General features: G+C 42.3%; 1 long non-coding RNA gene across 1 annotated transcript; it reads right to left on the minus strand.

The window, feature by feature from the left end:
* Positions 1-3,977: 3,977 nt before the first annotated feature.
* On the minus strand, positions 3,978-11,319 carry LOC121271480. Its single transcript, XR_005941730.1, has 2 exons — positions 11,270-11,319; positions 3,978-6,541 (listed from the first exon to the last, which is right to left on the minus strand). It is a non-coding gene; the product is annotated as an uncharacterized LOC121271480 (long non-coding RNA).
* Positions 11,320-18,812: the final 7,493 nt, after the last annotated feature.

The following is an 18,812-nucleotide window of genomic DNA, read 5'->3' on the forward strand; positions in this document are numbered from 1 at the left end:
TTCTCCATGGTACGCTTTGGCCAATCAATGTCAATTTGCCAACCCTTTTCTCCTGTAATAGAAATTATTGTGATCGTTTGAAATTTGGCATTCTTACATTTTCAGCTTGCAAGACGAAAAATTTCGGCAACATGTCTCTCTTTTCAGGAATAGTCAAGCTCTGTACTGCCAAGCAACTGTTTGGCTGTAAAATTGTAAATAGTAAATGCTGCACCGGAAGAACCAATGGATATTGGCACAGTGACTGTGTTAGGCTGTTGAGAGTGTGCCCCAGTACTTAAGGTATGAACCCTGTTTTATCATTAATAACATACCTTGGCAATACAGCATGGCACTGAACTTATACATTTGCCCCTTGTGGACCATATTTGAGCTTTTTCACCGCATTTTGGTTCCTTGTGTTCCCTTTGTTCTGATTTTGCTGCTCAATTCTTTTACCAGTAGAATCCACAGGGTCTCCAGGGTGGGAGCAATGGAGAGGGTCACAAGGATACAGAGATGGGGAGTCGAAGGAGATTGATGATTTTGCTCTTCACCATATCAGGCAGAGCTTTCTACTGTTGCTGATGACTAACGCAGTGTTTTATATGCATCAATAAATTAGCAACTTTAAGCATTACACTGCAAATGACTCAGCCGATATCATGGCATAGTCAGGAGCAATGCTTCAGCTCCTGCACCAACACCTGTATTTACGCAGTGACTCAGGCCAAGTTCATAGAGGAGTTGAAGAGTGCAGTGAAATGCCCACTCAATCTAATTGTTAAATCAGTTGGATAAAACCTGAAACTGTTTCAGAATCAGAGATCCATTCAGATCCCTTCCCACACATACACTCCACTGGCTTCTGAACGGGAAACCTGACCTCAACTTAGCAAGCTTCCTGCATCTAGAGACACAAGAGGCAGGTGAAGCAAACACTTCCAACTGTTTCCGTAGCTCACATTTCCTGGAACAGGTCGCTGGCTGAAGCAAGAGGCTATAGTTTGAAGAGTGCCACTCCAAAGCAAGTCTGGCTGACCAGGAGACTCCCGGTCTTACCACCTGCCATGGGCATATTCCTGTTCGGCTGCGTTATGAATGCACTTTCCATGGCCCTCAAGTCCTGGAGTGGAATTCAAACCCGGAACTTCTGGCCCAAAGATAGGGATGCTACCCACTGTGCCACAAGACCTCTCATGGAGACCTGACCCTTAACATTAATTATCAGTAAAGGTCATAACATCAGATAAAGGAGATATGAATAAAACACGCCCATGATTGAGATTATGTAGGTTCTTCATTTCGTTGTCATTGTATTTCTATAAAGGAAACGAAGAGAAAATGGAGAAAGTCATCAATTCCACAATAAAAGTGGCAGATGTCACTGCAAGTCAAACCAAGTTCAGTTTGCCTGTACACTGGACCTGGCTGGAGTTATTGTCAGAGGGAAGTTAGCCAGTGTGTTCAGCAGCCTCACTTTCCCCACATCCCGACCCCCTCTCTCTCTCACTGGTTGTAGGACTCTGACCCTCTGACAACATTCATGTCTATCACTGAGTAAAATACGTTTATAACCTTCTGCAGCCTGGATGGCTGGGAGCCTGAAACTTAGGACCGAGACTTTGAAGAGGAGAATTTTTTTAATGCAGTGAAACCCTTCAAACTCCTAATAGTTTCCACTAGCAGGAGAGTTAATAACCAAAGGACATCAATTTAAGATGCTAGGCAAAAGCAGGAGAGGCCAGATGAGGAGAACTTATTTGGTTCAGTGAGTTATGATGAGCTGAAATGCACTGCCTGAAATTGGGGTGGAAGCAGATTCAATCGTAACTTTCAAATAGATATTGGATAAACTTGTCTAAAAGAAACTTTTGCAGGGCAGTAGGACTAATTGGATATCTATCTCAGAAAGCCAGCACAGACACGATGGACTGACTAGCCTCCTTCTGTGCTGTGTGGTTCTATGATCCTACGAGTAACATCCTTACGGTACCACATGTTGTTAGAGATCAGTGGAATAACAGACTGGCAAAGTCTTCACAGGAAGGCTTGGTTTTGATTAATTCAAGTATTTATCATTCCATTTAGTTCCAGGGGGCCAGTTTTAAATCACAGGGTGAGAATGTGTTCTAAAAACTAAGTTGCAGAACATCCATGGGGCCAAATGTGTGAAAGTAATTTGTTAATTTTTAAGGGTAAAACAAAAACTTCTAGAATTAAATTGGACTCAGACCATTCATTTTATGCTGTGAGCTTGTTTGTTCTCTAATTTTCCTCAAGTATAACAATCAAACTGGAGGGTGTGGTAAGAGTCACAGAGTCTAGTTTCAGGTTTTACACAGAGGGGCAGTGAGCAAGGTGGTGAATTGTGCATCTGCAGGATGAGAGAGCTGGCGGTTAAGTTTAAGTGAAGCAACTTCTGGTGCTTTGCAGGTTTCTAACTATCAATCCGTTCAGTTTGTGGATATAGCTTGTTAGTGAGAGAACTTCACTACAGACAGTCTAATTTTATACATTTCATACTGAGAGAATAACATCTTAATAAATCTGGCTCAATACGCAATATTAATTACCCCATGTTCATTCTAGGACATACCGTTCCAGAAAACTAGCACTAATGCTACGAAATTCACAGCCTTTTAGACATGTGCTAGTCTGCTTTTCCCAATCTGTGTGAAAGATAAAATCCTGTTTTAAAATTGCTCTGCTTTTGTTACATGCTTGTTTAATCTCTGCATTTATACATTCTAATACTTCAGAATTTCTACCAGAGGTCTATGTACAACTCTTACTACATTCTTATAATCTTTTTTCTATTTAATTCTACTCCACTTGTCTGGATGATGCAGCTCCAAAAACACTCAAGAAGCTCGACACCATTTAGGACAAAGAAACCTACTTGACTGACACCCCATTCACCACAGTAAACATTCACTCCCTCCTCCACCACCCGCGAACACCGGCAGCAGCGTACCATCTACAAGATGCACAACAGCAACTCAAGGCTCCTTCAACAGCACCTTCCAAATCCACAACTTCTACCACCTAGAAGGACAAGGGCAGCAGATGTATGGGAACACCACCACCTGCAAATTCCCCTCCAACACACACACATGAAGGGTTTTGATAGAGTAAATAAGGAGAAACTGTTTCCAGTCACAGAAGGTAGTAACAAGAGGTCATAATTGCCAAGAATGCCAACTCTTAAGGCCATTGGCAGAAGAACCAGAGGCATTGTTATGACTGCACTGCCTGCAGAAGCAGATTCAATAATAACTTTCAAAAAGGAATCAATAAATAATGGTGGAAAATGTGTTGGTCAACGGGAAAAGAGCAAGGGACTGGAACTAAGTGGATATCTTGTTCAAAGAGCTCACGCAGGCTTGATGGAGCAAATGCTCTCTCTATGCTGTATCATTCTATGATATTGAGGCACTGGAGAAGGTGCCAAAAAATTTCATCAGGGTGATATCAAAACTGGGAGGATATACAGTACTAATCAGAAAAGACTGAACAGGCTGAAAGGTTCTTACTTTTGAGAAGGGGGTGAGCTGAGAGATCGTTAGGACTCAGAGTAGGGGGGCGGAGAAAATGTTTCCTCTTGCAAGTAAGTCCAAAAATAGAGGTTATAAAAACAAGATAGTCACTAAGAAATCCAACAGAAAATTCAAGAGAAGCTTCTTTAACCAAAGCAGGTTAGTGTGTGGAACTTGCTACCATAAGATGTAATTGAGTTGATTAACATAGATGCATTTATGGGAAAGCTAGCTTAGAACACAAAAGGGGAAAAGAATAGAAAGATATGCTGACAGGATTTTATGAAGTAGGGTAGAAAGAGGCTCATGTGGAGCTAAACACCAGTATAGAACAGTTGGGTCAAAAATTGCTAGGGCTGGATGGGATGGGGAGGGAGGGGTGTTGTTGAGGGGAAGGCACATTCCACGTGACAACTTTTTTCCTTAATGCATTTTTAAAAATAGTAACACTGAGATTCATTTAGGTAACCACTTTATTATAGAGAACATGCTCAAAAAGTCTTTCAACAGTAAGCAAGCTAGGCTAGATAATTTGGATTATGTTACTGGTTGTTCAGATGGGCATGCACTTTACAAAGTTTAATTATGGTTAAATAAATATGGGGTGTCATTAATTGAAGTTTCACCATTTTTTTTTAAACAAATAACAACTAAAGGTGAATTTTCAGATTTTCTTTCTCTTTATTACGCTTTGGTTGCTAAAGTTAATCTGAAGTTACAGCCAATATCTATTTTCCAGCCACTGCTGAACTCTCCAATCGTTGCACAGGTTTGCTTTCTGATTTCAAAGTTTGTTTTAAAAAATAAGGAACTTTAGAAACTTGCCGTGCACCTGAAACATGACAGACAGAAACAAACTGTGGATATTCCCTTTTTTTGCTTACACAACATACCTCTTCACAGTTCATTATGGGAAATGTTACTGGACTAACTTGTGTTCAAACCACCTCACAATGGCAGTCTGAGAACTTCAATTCCGTTCAAACAGAATCTGCAAAGTAAAGAAAGAATTTGCCTCTCATGACTTGTAGATGTCCCAAAATTTGCCTTTACAACCAATGAAGTGCTTCTGGAAGTGTTGCAATGTAGGAAAAGCAACAGCCAATTTGAACACAGAAAGCTCCCACAAACAGCAATGTGATTATGACCAGATACTCTGGTCTTGTGACGTCGGCTGAGGGATAAATGTTGGCCAGGACACCAGAGATAACTGCCCTGCTCTTCTTCAAATAATGCTGCGGAATCTATTGCATCAACTGAGCAGGGAGATACTGTCTTGGTTTAACATCTCAGCTGGCACCTCTGACAATACACTACTCCCCCAGTTCTGCAAAAGGAGTATCAGCTGAGATTTTGTACTCTGGACTGGAGCTGGACTTGAATGAAGAACTTTTTGACTCAGAGGCAAGAATAACACTAACTGTGCCATGGGTGGCACCTTTATATAAAAAAAAAACTGGTGTCAATAAATTAGAGCATATAGCTGTTGGATTGTCTTTCAAAAACCTAACTGGTTCATTACTATCCTTTCAGGAAGGAAACCTGTCATCTTTATTTGGTCTGGCCCAATATTTGACTTCAGTTGTCCAGCAATGTGATTTAACCTCAACTCCCCTCTTAAGTGGTCTAACAAGACTCTCATCAAAACACAACAGTTCAACAAGGCAACCCGACACTTCCTTCCCAGTGCAGCTAGGGATGGGCAACAAATGATGGCCTTGGCAGTGATGCCCATATCTCAAGCATATAATCCCAGACTCTGCTGGGCAGGTTGAATTGAGCACCTTTAAAATCCTAAAATTCAGATCAAAAATGAAAGCAGATATTAACTGTTAATGTCAGTCTCAGGCAAAGAAGCACAAAGCACTGGGGAAAAGACTGCATGGCATTGTAGAATGACACCAAATGGATAGCTCTACCAAAGAGTTGGCAGAGACAGGAAGGGCCGAATGGTCTTCAGTGTTTTATCTTTCCATGATTCTACTTCCCACCCAAATGAAACTCCCCCATGTTTTCAGGTGTTTAAGATATTGTGTGTGTGCGTGCGTATGTGCACGCAATGGTATCTGCATGCGTTTGCACGTATAAGTATGCATACGTTTGTGTTTGTCGCTGTGTGTGTGTGTGTCTAGGAGTGTTTATCTGTGTACAGATGTGTGTTTCAATGCATGTGTCCATGTCCACCTGTGTCTGCATGCACGTGAGTCAGTCTGTTTTTCTGTTTGCATCTGTGTGTTAGAACATGTACATTAATGTATAGTTTGGGTTCACACACTGAAGATCCTTCTTGTGCACTATAAGTTTCAGATTTTTTCTTGAATGTGAGTACTTTGATGCTTTATCAAATGAGTCTGCTGCACAAAACCCTTTCCACACACCTGACACTGAAATGGTTTCAAGCCACTATGTAAATACTGGTGCTTTGCCAGTCCACCGGAATTTCTAAACAATTTCTTGCACAAGGCACATTCAAAGGGTTTCTCGGTAGTATGAGTTCGCAGATGCTCAATCAAGTTGCTGGATCTGGAAAATCGCATTTTACACAGGGTACATTCAAAGGGTTTCTCTCCAGTGTGAACTCTCAGATGCTGCATCATGTTACCAGATGTGTAAAATCGCTTTTGACACACGTGGCATTCAAACGGTTTCTCTCCACCGTGAGTTTGCTGATGCCTTGTTAGTTCAAAGGATCTATAAAATCGCTTCTCACACACACTGCACTGAAACGGCTTCTCTCCCGTATGAATGCGCTGGTGTCGTGTTAGGTAAGCAATTTTGAAAAATCCTTTTTGACACACGGAGCATTCAAATGGCCTCTCCCCAGTGTGAACACGGAAATGGACCTCCAAGTGCGATGGGTAATTAAAGCCCTTTCCACACACTGAACACTGGTACCGGCTCTGCTTCTGGGGAGCTGAAGGACCCTGACCTTGTGCAGGCGATCCACATTCTCCCGGCGGGCAAACCTCACATGTCTCCATGTCCATCTCCACTTCAGCAGCACACTTTCAAAAGTGAATATCCTATTCGATACAGTGACAGCGAGACAAAGTGAGGGGAAAGAGGGCAACAAAACATGATTAATAGTGAAATTTTCACCCATCACAATTACTGAAAGGCAAGAATGAACTGATTCACACTATGATGAAAACTACATTTAAAATTAGCTGCAGTCACAGGCAGCATTACCACCAAAAAGAATCAGTAACCAGTTCAAGAAGAACACCGTCAAAAACAATACAACATTACATAGGAAAATGTCCCAAGGCATTTCACATGTGCATTATCAAACAGAATTTGACACTGGGCCACGTAAGGAGGTATTAGGAGATGATCAAAAGTTTGTCAATGAGTTAGATTTTAAGGAGCATCTTAAATAAAGCAAGGTAAAGGCAGAAAGGCTCAGGGAGGGAATTCCAGGGTGTCGGATCTTGGCTGCCGAAGGCATGGTCACCAATGTTGGAACCGTTAAGCAGGCCAGAATCAGAGAAGCACAGGTATCTTGGAGGGTTGTGGGACCGGAGATTACAGAGTGGGAAATGAGAGAGGAGGTTCTTAGGGGATTTGAAAGCATAGATGAAAAGTTTAAAATCAAGGCTTAATTGAGGGTCAATGTAGGTCAGCGAGCACAAGAGACTAGGTGCCAGTTAGGAGAGCAGCAGCATACTGGATGACCCTAAGTTATTGGTCAGATTGTAAGACAGAAAAGAAGGGCTAAAAAAATAAAGAAGGAAGAAGTATAAGAGAAACCTAGCTAGAGATATAAAAATAGATAATAGGAGTTTCTACAAATATTTAAATAGGAAAGGAGTAACTAAAGCTACTGTTGGTCCTCTAGAGAGAGAGTCTGGGGAATTGAGAATGGAAAACAAGGAAATGGTGGAAGTATTGATCAGGTATTTTGTGCCTGTCTTCACTGCAGAAGTCTTAGAAAACTTCCCAAAGATACTTGAAAATAAAGAGGTGAAAGGGATGGAGGAACTTAAACAATCACCATCAATAGGGAAAAAGTGTTGGGAAAACTAGTAGACCTAATGGCTGACAAGCCCCCAGGACCAGATGGCCTGCATCCGAAGGCCTTAAAAAAAAAGCAGCTGCAGAGATAGTAGTGGTATTGGTTATTATCTTCCAAAATTCCTTAGATTCCTTCCTGAAAGGATTCCAGTGCATTGGAAAATAGCAAATCTAACAACTTTATTCAAGGAAGAAGGGAGTCAGAAAGCAGGAAACTACAGGTCAGTTAGCCTAACATTTATCATAGAGAAATTGCTAGAATCCATTGTTAAGGAGGTTGTAGCAGGATACTTGGAAAATCGTCATGGGATCAGACAGAGTCAACATGGTTTTGTGAAAGGGAAATCAGTGTTTGACTTATTTATTACAGCTTTTTTGAGTAAGTAACAAGTAAGGTGGATAAAGGGGAACCAGTAGATGTGGTGTACTTGGATTTCCAAAAGACATTTGATCAGGTGCCATATCAAACGTTACAAAACAAGATAAGAAACATGGTGTAAGGGTAACATATTAACTTGGATAAAGGGTTGGTTAGCTAACAGGAAGCAGAGAGTAGGGATAAATCGGTCTTTTTCAATTTGGCAAGCTGTAACTAGTGTAAGTGCCACAGGGATCAGTGCTGGGGCCTCAACTATTAACAATCTATATCAATGACTTGGAAGGAGGGACTGAATATATATGGTTGCTAAATTTGCTGATGACACCAAGACTGGAATGAAAGTAAGTTGTCAAGAGGAAGTTAAGAAGTCTACAAATGGATATAGATAAGTTACGTGAATGGGCAAAAATTTGGCAGACGTAGTATAATGTGGGAAAATGTGAACTTGTCCACTTTGACAGGAAGAATAGAAAAGCCGTATACTATTTAAATGGTACAGAGGAGCCTAGGTGTCCTGGTACATGAATCACAAAAAGCTTGTATGCAGGTACAACAAGTGATTAGGAAGGCAAATGGAATGTTGGCATTTATTGCAAGGGGAATGGAATATAAAAGTAGGGAAGTTTTACTGCAGATGTACAGGTCTTTGGTGAGACCACATCTGGAACACCGAGTACAGTTTTGCTCTCCTTACTTGAAAAAGATATAACTGCATTAGAAGTTCAGAGAACGTTCACTCGACTGATTCCAGGGATGAAGAACTTACCTTGTGGAGTAAGGTTGAACAGGTTAGGCCTCTACCCATTAGAGTTTAGAATAGGCTTGTCCAACCCTTTCTCCTGGGGGGCCACATTTCAATTTTTCTCACACTCGGGGGGCCCATGAACAAATTTCGGAGAGGGATGTTTCGGCGCAACATTAAACATGAAAAGAAACAACTTGCTGAGCAAAAAAATCAAAACAATAAGTCAAATAACGAGTAATAACTAAGACGACCATTAGTGTGTGTGTCCAGCTCATCCCCAGTCTTAGGGTTCTCGCTCACTCACTCAGCCCCCCCTCATCCACTATGAGAGTGCCTGCTGGTATCTGGAGATGAGGGTGAATGAGAACACAGATTGGGAGTGAGCCAGACACTCTCCCCTCCCTCACACCCATTCTCCCATTCACTCGCTCATCCATCCTCGCGCACACTCACCCAGCCTCACCCCCAACTCACTCACCCAGCCACCCAGCCTCACTCACTCACCCTTTCACACACTCGCTCACTCACTCACCCACCCTCACACAATCAGCAAATCAGCTAGGGAAATGCAGGGGGCAAGGGTAGGTGCGATGAGAGCAGAGGAGACGCATGGAGGGCAGCCTAGCTACATGGGTGCCCGCCGAGGGGAATGCCAGGAGCCAGGAGGGCTGCGGCCAGAGCCACGGGAAAGGGGCCGCAGCCAGGGGAATGGGGCCGGAGCAGGGCTAGAGCACCTGGAGCTGCGGGAAAGCGGTCTGAGCACCAGAAAGCGTGGTGAGCAGAGCCTGCATGGTCCAGAATTTCTCTGTCTTCACATATTCGCAGTTCCCAGTGCTTGCTGCTTCTCCAATCACAGCCTGTTTCTCTCTCCTGTTTGCTGTTGTAGGCTCAGTAGTGAGCCTATCAGCAGCAAACGCGGGAAAGAAACAGGCTGTAACTGGGGGAAGCAGTCCCCTGTAGAAATCTTCAAACTCACTGGCCCATCTTACCGGTATTTTCACCAATCAATCCAGGGGCCACGTTGAGGGGCTACAAGGACCACGGGTCAGACAAACCTAGTTTAGAGGAATGAGTGGTGAGCTCGTTAAACATATAAGACCATAAGGGGACTCAATAGGGTGGGTACCGGTAGGACGCGAGGGAGTCTAGAACTAGGGGACACAGTTTAAGAATAAGAGGTCTCCTTTTTAAAACAAAGATGAGAATTTTTTTCTCTTAGCGGGGTCATTAGTCTGTGGAATTCTCTTTCCCGAAAGCAGTGGAAGCTGGGTCATTGTTTATATTCAAGGCTGAGTTAGACAGATTTTTGATAGCAAGGGAGTCAAGGGTTATGTGGCCAGACAAAAGAGTGGAGTTGAGGCCACAACCAGATCAGCCATGATCTTAGGGAATAGCAGAGCAGGCTCAAAGGGCCGAATGGCCTACTCCTAAGTCCTATGTATATTCCTATGTTTATGGAGAGTAGAACATGGGAGCTAGCCAGGTGTACATTCGAATAGTTAGGTCTAGAGGTGAGAAAAAGCATCAATGAGAGTTTCAACATAACAGCGGCAGGAATGGAGAGGGGACAATATTATCGAGTGGAAATAGGCAGTCTTAATGATGTGATCGGAAGCTCATTTCAGGAACAACTATACCACCAAGGCTGTGTACAGTCTGGTTCAGCCTTAGACAACTTCCGGGGAGAGGGAGTGAGTCGGTAGCTAGGCAATGGAGTTTGCGGTGGATTAGTGTTCCAATGTATAACTGGAAGAAGTTTCTGCTCATCTGATCTCGATGTCAGACAAGCAGTATGACAATTTAAAGATAGTGATGATGGGTTCTCCCGCGACTCAACAGATGAATGAGGTAGTGGAGAAATCGAGAGAGATGGTGATGAGGTAGAGTTAGGTGTTGTCAGCGTACATGTGGAACCTTCCATCATGTTTTCAGATGATGTTACCAAGGGACAGCATGTAGATGAGAAATAGGAAAGCTGAGAACAATACACTTAAACTATTGAGGATAAATGATCAGTCGTCTCTGGCCAAAAAAAGAAATCTCAGTTAGTCTGGCTTAATAACATCATGATGTGAGCCCCAGACATAGCACAGTGTGGTAATAAAACACAATTTATTGTACACGATAGTATAGAAGCCTCAGGCAAGGAGCCCCACTCCCAGGCAAGGAGCCCCTCAGGTACCCCATTCCCAGGCAAGGAGCCCCACTCCAGGGCAAGGAGCCCCTCAGGTGCCCCACTCCAGGGCAAGGAGCCCCTCAGGTGCCCCACTCCAGGGCAAGGAGCCCCTCAGGTGCCCCACTCCAGGGCAAGGAGCCCCTCAGGTGCCCCACTCCAGGGCAAGGAGCCCCTCAGGTGCCCCACTCCAGGGCAAGGAGCCCCTCAGGTGCCCCTTCTCCGGGGTAAATAACCTCCGGGTCTGAGTCAATTACCCAAAGGCCCGGCCCGAAGCCTCGAGGTCGAGTTTTGCAACAACGGCTTCTGCATTTCAAAAATCAGCCCTAGAGTCAAAGCCCAGCTTTCGTCATTTAGCCGGGAGCTGGACAGCGGCCCAAACAGAGACTTTCAAACCCCGAGCTGTTAAATAGAAGCCGCGGTCTCCGCTTCCATCTCACCTTCCCCGCCGGTCCCTCCACCTCTGTGCGCATGCGCAGCCCCTCCACCCTGATAGAGGGGTTTCAGCAGCACACGGCATGCTGGGAATGCGGCCCGCCATTGACACATCCCAGCCACCGCCCTCCAGCCCACACAGGGCAGCCCAATTTTGCACCCCAACAGTACAGCTCAATATTATACCCCCACACTACAGCCCAATATTACCCTCCATCATTACACTTCAGTATTACACCACCCACACGACAGCCCGATTTTACACCCCCAACATTACACTGCAACATCACACCCCATCATTACAACTCCACACTACAACATAATACTACACTCCAACACTACAAACCCACACTTAACCCCACATTACACACACAGACTTAACCCTAACACTAGACCCCAACATTATACCTCAACAGAACACCTCAAAATTATGCAAGCGGAGATGGTGGTATAGTGATATGTCACTGGAGGAGTAATCCAGAGCCCCAGGCTAATGGTCTTGGGGCATGGGTTCAAATCCCCACTGTGGCAGCTAGCAGAATTTAAATTCATTTAATAAATCTGGAATATAAAAACCTATTTAGGGAAATCTGCCCTACATGTGACTCTAAAGAAATGGCCTAGCAAGCCACTTAGTTCAAGGGCAATTAGAGATTGGCAACAAATGCTGGCCTTGCCAGTGACATCCACATCCCATGAAAGAATACATCTCAACATTACACGCTAACACTGAGAATCAACATCATGGCCCAGAGCACAGCTCAACGTTACACCCCAAAAGATTGCTCAATATTACCTCCCAAAATTGCAACTACAAAAGACCACTCAACATTGGACCCCAAAATACAGCTCAATATTACACAATACAATGTTTTAAAAATTATTTTGTGGGATGTAGGTATAATTGGCAAGAATTTGCCAGAATTTGTTGTCCAAACCTAATTCCCCTTGGGAAGGTGAGCTGCCTTCTTGAACCACTGCAGTCCATCTGGTGCTAGTACGCCTACAATGCTGTTAGGGAGGGATTTTCTTCCAGTGACAGTGAAGGAACAACAATATAGTTTCCAGTCAGGGTGGTGTCTGGTTTGGAGGGGAACTTGCAGATGGTGGTGTTCCCATGCATCTGCTGCTCTTGTCCTTCTAAGTGGTAGTGGTCCCAGGTTTTGAAGCTGCTGTCAAAGGAGCCTTGGTGAGTTGCTGCAGTGCATCATGCATATAGTACACAAGGTGTGCTGGTGGTAAAGGGAGTGAAAGATCAAGATTACATCCCAACACTACACTCAATACTGCACCCCAACATTACTCCACAACATCACACCCCAACATTATACCCCAAAATGGCATACCCGCTTTACACCCCAACATCAATCCCAACTTTGCACACCAATATTATCCCACAAGATTACCCTCACAATATCACCCACACAACTTAACGCCCCAACATTACAACCCAACATAACATCGCAAAATGCAGCTGAACATTACACCCCAACTTTATGCCCCAAAATGAAGAAATGCCATTGACCAGAGGTACCTGTTCATTCTTGCTGTTTTGCATTGCTTCTGCAGTTTGACTTGGGTGATTTAACTTTTAAAAAATGAGAAAGTTTGCAATTGCATAGACTGTGTGAGCAAAGTAAAAATATTTTTTAAAAATGGGCTTTTAACAGCATCTTATGATGCTACAAAGGACCCAATACTGAGCAAAAAGTGAAATACAGCTCACGTCAAATACCTGAGACAGAAAATGGTGGAAACGGTCAGGCAGCATCTGCCGACAGAATACAAGATGAAGTTTTGGTTCTGCTGAGCCATGTTGGCAAATTATAGAGAGCAAGGGTGAGGCTCTTTTGTTAAAGCTGTGTAATATTCTGGTCAGGCTGCACTTTGAATGCTGCGTTCAGTTACAGCCATTAAGGCATAAGTCAAAGGTTTTAACGTTTTTTATATCAAAAGTAAACTTGTACCCCATTACTCCACCTCTGTTCTTGAGCTGGAGAGGACAATGTATGTTTTGAATAAGATAACAGAGAGTGTGGATGAGGGAACTGTAATTGATATTGCGTATGTGGAGTTTCAAAAGGCTTTTGATAAAGTATCACATACTCAGCTTTTTAGCAAAATTGAAGCCCGTGGCACAAAAGCAGCAGCATGAATACAAAATTGGCTAATGGATAGAAAAATGGCTGTTTTTGGAATGGAGGGAGGTATATAACTGCCTTCCCCATAGTTCAGTGCTTGGGTCCCTGCTGTTTTTGATTTCATTAATGACGTGGACGTGAAATTTGCAGGTAATGCAAAACTTGGAAGTGTAATAAGCAGTAAGGAAGATAACAGACTTCAAGAAGACAGATGGGCTGGAGGAATGGGCGGACAGGTGGCAGTGAAATTCAACACAGAAAATTGTGAGGTGATGTATTTTGGTAGGAAGAATAAGGAGAGACAATACTACTTAATTTTATGGTGGGTGCAAGAAGAGAGAGACTGGGGATGTTTGTGCAGAATCTTTGGAGGCAGTTAGCAAAGCAGTTGATAAAGCTATAGGATCCAGGGCTTTATAAATAAAGGCAAAAGCTAAACCAATATAATACGTTAATTCAGCCCCAGCTGGAGTATAATGTCTAATTCTGAGCCTGCTTTAGAAAGGAGGTGAAAGCTTTGGAGAAGACACAGGCAATTTACAAGAATGGTTTCAGGGATGAGGGGTTACAGTTACCCGGGTAGACTGTAGATGCTGAAGCTGTTCTCCTTAGAGCAGGGGGTTTAAAATCATGAAGGGTTTAGAAACAGTAAATAAGGAGAAACTGTTTTCAATGGCGGATGAAATAAGGTAATTGGCAAAAGAACCAGAAGCAACATAGAGAAAAGTTTTTTTATGCAATGAGTGGTTAAGATTTAGAATGCACTGTCTGATAGGGCAGTGGATAGAGATTTAGTCATAGCCTTCAAGGGGGAATTGGATAAATACCTGAAGGAGGGTAATGGGGAAAGAGCAGGTGAGTGTTAATAACTGGATAGCGCTTGGAAAAGGCCAGTGCAGGTACAATGGCTGAATAGCTTCCTTCTGTGCTGCAGTATACCATGATTCTAAAATTGCCTCTCAACATTACAGCCTAAAACACAGCTCAATGTTACCCCTCATCATTACCCCCAAACATTAGTCCCCAACATTACCCCCAAATTCACACCCCAAAGCACAGCTCAACATTACAGGCCAACAATACAACCCAGCATTACATCCAAAACACAATTTGAGATTACACCCCAACATTCATCATGGGCAATCCCTCAGCTCATGGATGATTATTCCTTGCAGGTGATTGGGTTTAAGTCAGAAGTCAGTGTTGGCTGGGGTTTCACAGAAGGTCATGATCCCAAACTTAGGTTTACAGGCTCTCCAATAATGAGAACATTGGCTACCAGTTGTTAGAGATGACAATAGATTGTTAGCTTGAGCATTTACACTCTCTTTCCATCCCTCTCACCATTCTCGCCCAGTCACTGGTTTTGTTGATTGGATGGTCTTGACACCATTTTTGGTAATGGATCATCATTTTGTGCACAACTGTGCATGTGCTTCCATGTGTTGATTAATTGAGCAGACCTTTATGAATGCTTTGAAATTACATTGAAGTATTTCCTTTTGTGCCCATGTGAATAAGTTCCCTGTTGTACAGGTGAGTAGAACACTTGTTTGGGCAGTCTTGAGTCAGGCATTCTGATGACATGTCCCATCCATCTCACTGATATGGAATTCTCATGACCTTTATACTTGGCATATCTGCATTTTAGAAGATGCTTGTGTTTGTTCTTTATGTCCTCCCACTTGATTCACAAGATCTTTCTTAAACAGCATTGATGATGTTGTTCCAGAGCCTAAATATGTCATCTGTGAATTGTTTCAGTGTGAGGATTGGCACTGCCTGATAGACTTTGAGCTTAGTGTCAGGCCTGATACCATGATTCTCAACACCTCAATTATGTAATTTACCTTTGGCTGTGTTAGCACATTGGATTCAGTGGTGCTCCTCTTCATCAATGTCAGCTTTTAGCTACAGGTAGCTTCCAAAATATAGACAAATTTCACCATGAATCTCAATTGAAGGCATTGGATTTGATACATTTGGTGTGGCTTGGTAAAGTACTTTGCTCTTTCTGGTGTGCTGGGCTAGTCACATGCTCTTGTAGCTAGGCTCGGGTGAATATATCAAATACCTGCTATAGTTCTTCTCCAGAGTGAGTGCTAACTTGTGCGTCATCAACATACAGTGTATTTATTACAGAAATGATTCTCATTTTGGTTTTGGCTTTCAGCTGTTTGAATTTGAATAGTTTAACCATCATTATGCATTGTTACAATTCCTGTAGAAACCATTAACATATAAAGAGAAATGCAAACATGCAGCAATTAACTGAAAGAACTATGTCATAAGATTTCATGTTTTTAAACAAAAACAAACTTTACTGTATAACAAAATAAACAAGGCCAGCACTGCTAAATTAACACTGTAGTTTGTAATTAAGTATAAATCCAGTTCTACTTTTTACTTCCCTCCCAGTTCCCTTATACTTTACAGGAATCTTGAAGATTCATTCACGTCTTCAGGGACCAAATCAAAGGTATGCCACTGATCTCAGTAATTCAGTTTACGAACATACAAACAAGGAGCAGGAATAGGTCATTCAGCCCCTCGAGCCTGCTCCACCATTTAGTAAGATCATGGCTGATCTGAAAGCAACCTCAAATGTGCAACCCACCTAACCCCAATAACCTTTCTTACCAAGAACATATCCAGCTCTGCCATAAAAATATTCAAAGACTCTGCTTCCACTGCCTTTTCAGGAAGCGAGTTCCAAAATTCACGACCCTCAGAGAAAAATTTCATCTCATCTCTGTTTTAAATGGGCAACCCTTATTTTTAAACAGTGACCCCTAGTTCTAGATTCTCCCACAAGAGGAAATATCCTCTCCACATCCACCCTGGCAAGTCCCCTCAGGATCTTTTATGTTTCAATCAAATTACCTCTTACTCTTCTAAACTCCAGCAGATACAAGCCTAGCCTGTCCAACCTTTCCTCATAAGACAACCCACCCAATCCAGTTACTAGCCTGGTAAACCTTCCCTGAATGGCTTTCAACGCATTTACATCCTTCCTTAAATAAGGAGACCAATACTGTACACAGTACTCCAGATGTGGTCTCACTAGTGCACTGTATAACTGAAGCATAACCTCCCTTATTTTGTATTCAATTCCCCTTGCAATAAATGATAACATTCTATTAGCTTTCCTAATTACCTGCTTTACCTGCAGACTAGCCTTTTGCAATCCATGCACTAAGACACTCTGCATCTCAGAGCTCTGCAATCTCTCACCATTTAGGTAATATGCTTCTTTTTTATTCTTTCTGCCAAAATGGCCAATTTTACATTTTCACACATTATACTCCATTTGCCAGATCCTTGCCCACTCACTTAACCTATCTATATCTTTTTGTAGTCTCCTTATGTCCTCTTCACAACTTACTTTCCTACCTATCTTTGTGTCATCAGCAAATTTGGCACCCATCCCATCCATCTCTTCATTCAAGTCATTTATATATATTGTAAACTGTTGAGGTCCCAGCAATGATCCCCATGGCACACCAATCAGTACATCTTGCCAAACTGTACCTACTCTATGCTTCCTGTTAGCCAGCCAATCTTTGTATCAAGAACACCCCTGCTTTTTAGTTGCCTTCTATTCTCCCTGTCCTAGCTTTGGATGTAGAGGCTGCTTTTCCCATGAGACAGCTTCTGGTCCCACAGTTGATAGCTGACTAACTAAGCTAACTACTGAGCGTGAGCACACACACACACACACACACACACACACACACTCCAAAGGAATCTCCCTAACCCCCATAGCCCATCTCCATGGCAATGTGGCATGTTTCAGGATCTTCCAAATTGAAATGTAAACTACTTATTTTTACACCTTCAAAACAACTATTTACAAATTTGAAACTGGTAACTTCTTCATGAGTTTCAGGAGAATTAAAGTCTTTTAATTGTGGACATAGCATCAGTTGTGAATTTCTCAAATGTAAGTATCTGTCACCTACCTTTCAGTAACACGATTTGAGTCATCCCTTTGATTCTGATTTATACCTCTGATGGATATAATTGCCCTTTTACCAGACACTCTGGCTCTACCAAAAGCTTAAAGGTGGGTCATCCATGTTTTAAGTTTCTCATTATCAACTCTGACCTTATTGAATAAACATAGGGTACCTTTGAACTTTAACTACCACAGGCTTATTTGATTTGCATTTACATCAGAATTGTGTTAACCAGTTTTCAATCAGGTCTTTCAATTGATCCATGTTTAAGAAATCAATTTCCAAACTAAAAGTTATTTTTGAAATTATATGAATTCAGTTTATGCGCATGACAAAAAACTCAGTCAAATTAGTTGAACACAATTGATCTTCAACAAATCTATGCTGTATTTTCTTAATTAATCCAAGGTAAGTGTTAATTTTATCCTGGATCATTGTTTCTAAAAGCTTTTCCACCACCGAGGTTAAACTGACTGGCTAGTACTGCTGGGTTTATCCTTTGCACACTTTATTGAGAAAGGGTGTAACAAACATTTGAAGGTGCCAGGACAGGTTGCAGTCATGGATTAAAATCTATATGGATTCCTGGGCTTTGTAAATAGAGGCGTAGAATGCAAAAGTGGGGATGTAATGGTGAACATTTATAAAATACTGGTTCAGCCTCAACTGGAGTATTGTGTCCAATTCTGGACATCATACTTTAGGAAGAATGTGAAAGCTTTAAAGAGGACGCAGAAAAGATTTTCAACAATGATTTCAGGGATGAAGGACTTTAGTATTATGGATAGAGCAGATATAAGGTGATAGGCAAAAGAACCAATGATTAGGCATCTGGGATGCACTGCCTGAGAGTGTGTTAGAGGCAGATTCAAAAGGGAATTGGATGAACACCAGAGGAGAAAAGAATTGCAGGGTTACAGGGAAAGGGCAAGGGAGTGGGATTTGCTGAATTGCCCTTGTAGAGAGCCAGCACAGACACAATGGACTGAATCCCTCCTTCTGACTGTGTCCATTTTATGGTTTTGTGAGTTTGTGGGTGTTCATTCCCAGTTTTGGGTGTTTATCCCAAGTTTGTGGCTAATTATCTCCACTTTGTGTCTGTGTTTATTACCAGTTTCTGGATGATTATCCTCAGTTTGTGGGGGATTATCCAAAGTTTGTAGATGTTTGTAGATGTGGGATTGCGGGTGTTTATTCTCAGTTTGTTGGTTTTAATTCCCAGTTTGGGCATGTTTATCCCCAGTGTTTCAGGGAATAATCCTCAGTTTGTGGGTGTTTATCATGACCTTGTGTTTATTCCAGTTTTTTTGGTATTTATTCCCAGTTTGAATTCCCCTTTCAAATTTAAAATTTAAAACTTGTGTTTGGGTGTTTATGCCAAGTTGGTTGTCTTTTTTACCCCACAGTTTTCATATTTATTTTCAGCCTTTTCTGTTAATTCCCAGTTT

The sequence above is a fragment of the Carcharodon carcharias genome, chromosome 31 (assembly GCF_017639515.1).
Source record: "Carcharodon carcharias isolate sCarCar2 chromosome 31, sCarCar2.pri, whole genome shotgun sequence".
Lineage (NCBI taxonomy): Eukaryota > Metazoa > Chordata > Chondrichthyes > Lamniformes > Lamnidae > Carcharodon > Carcharodon carcharias.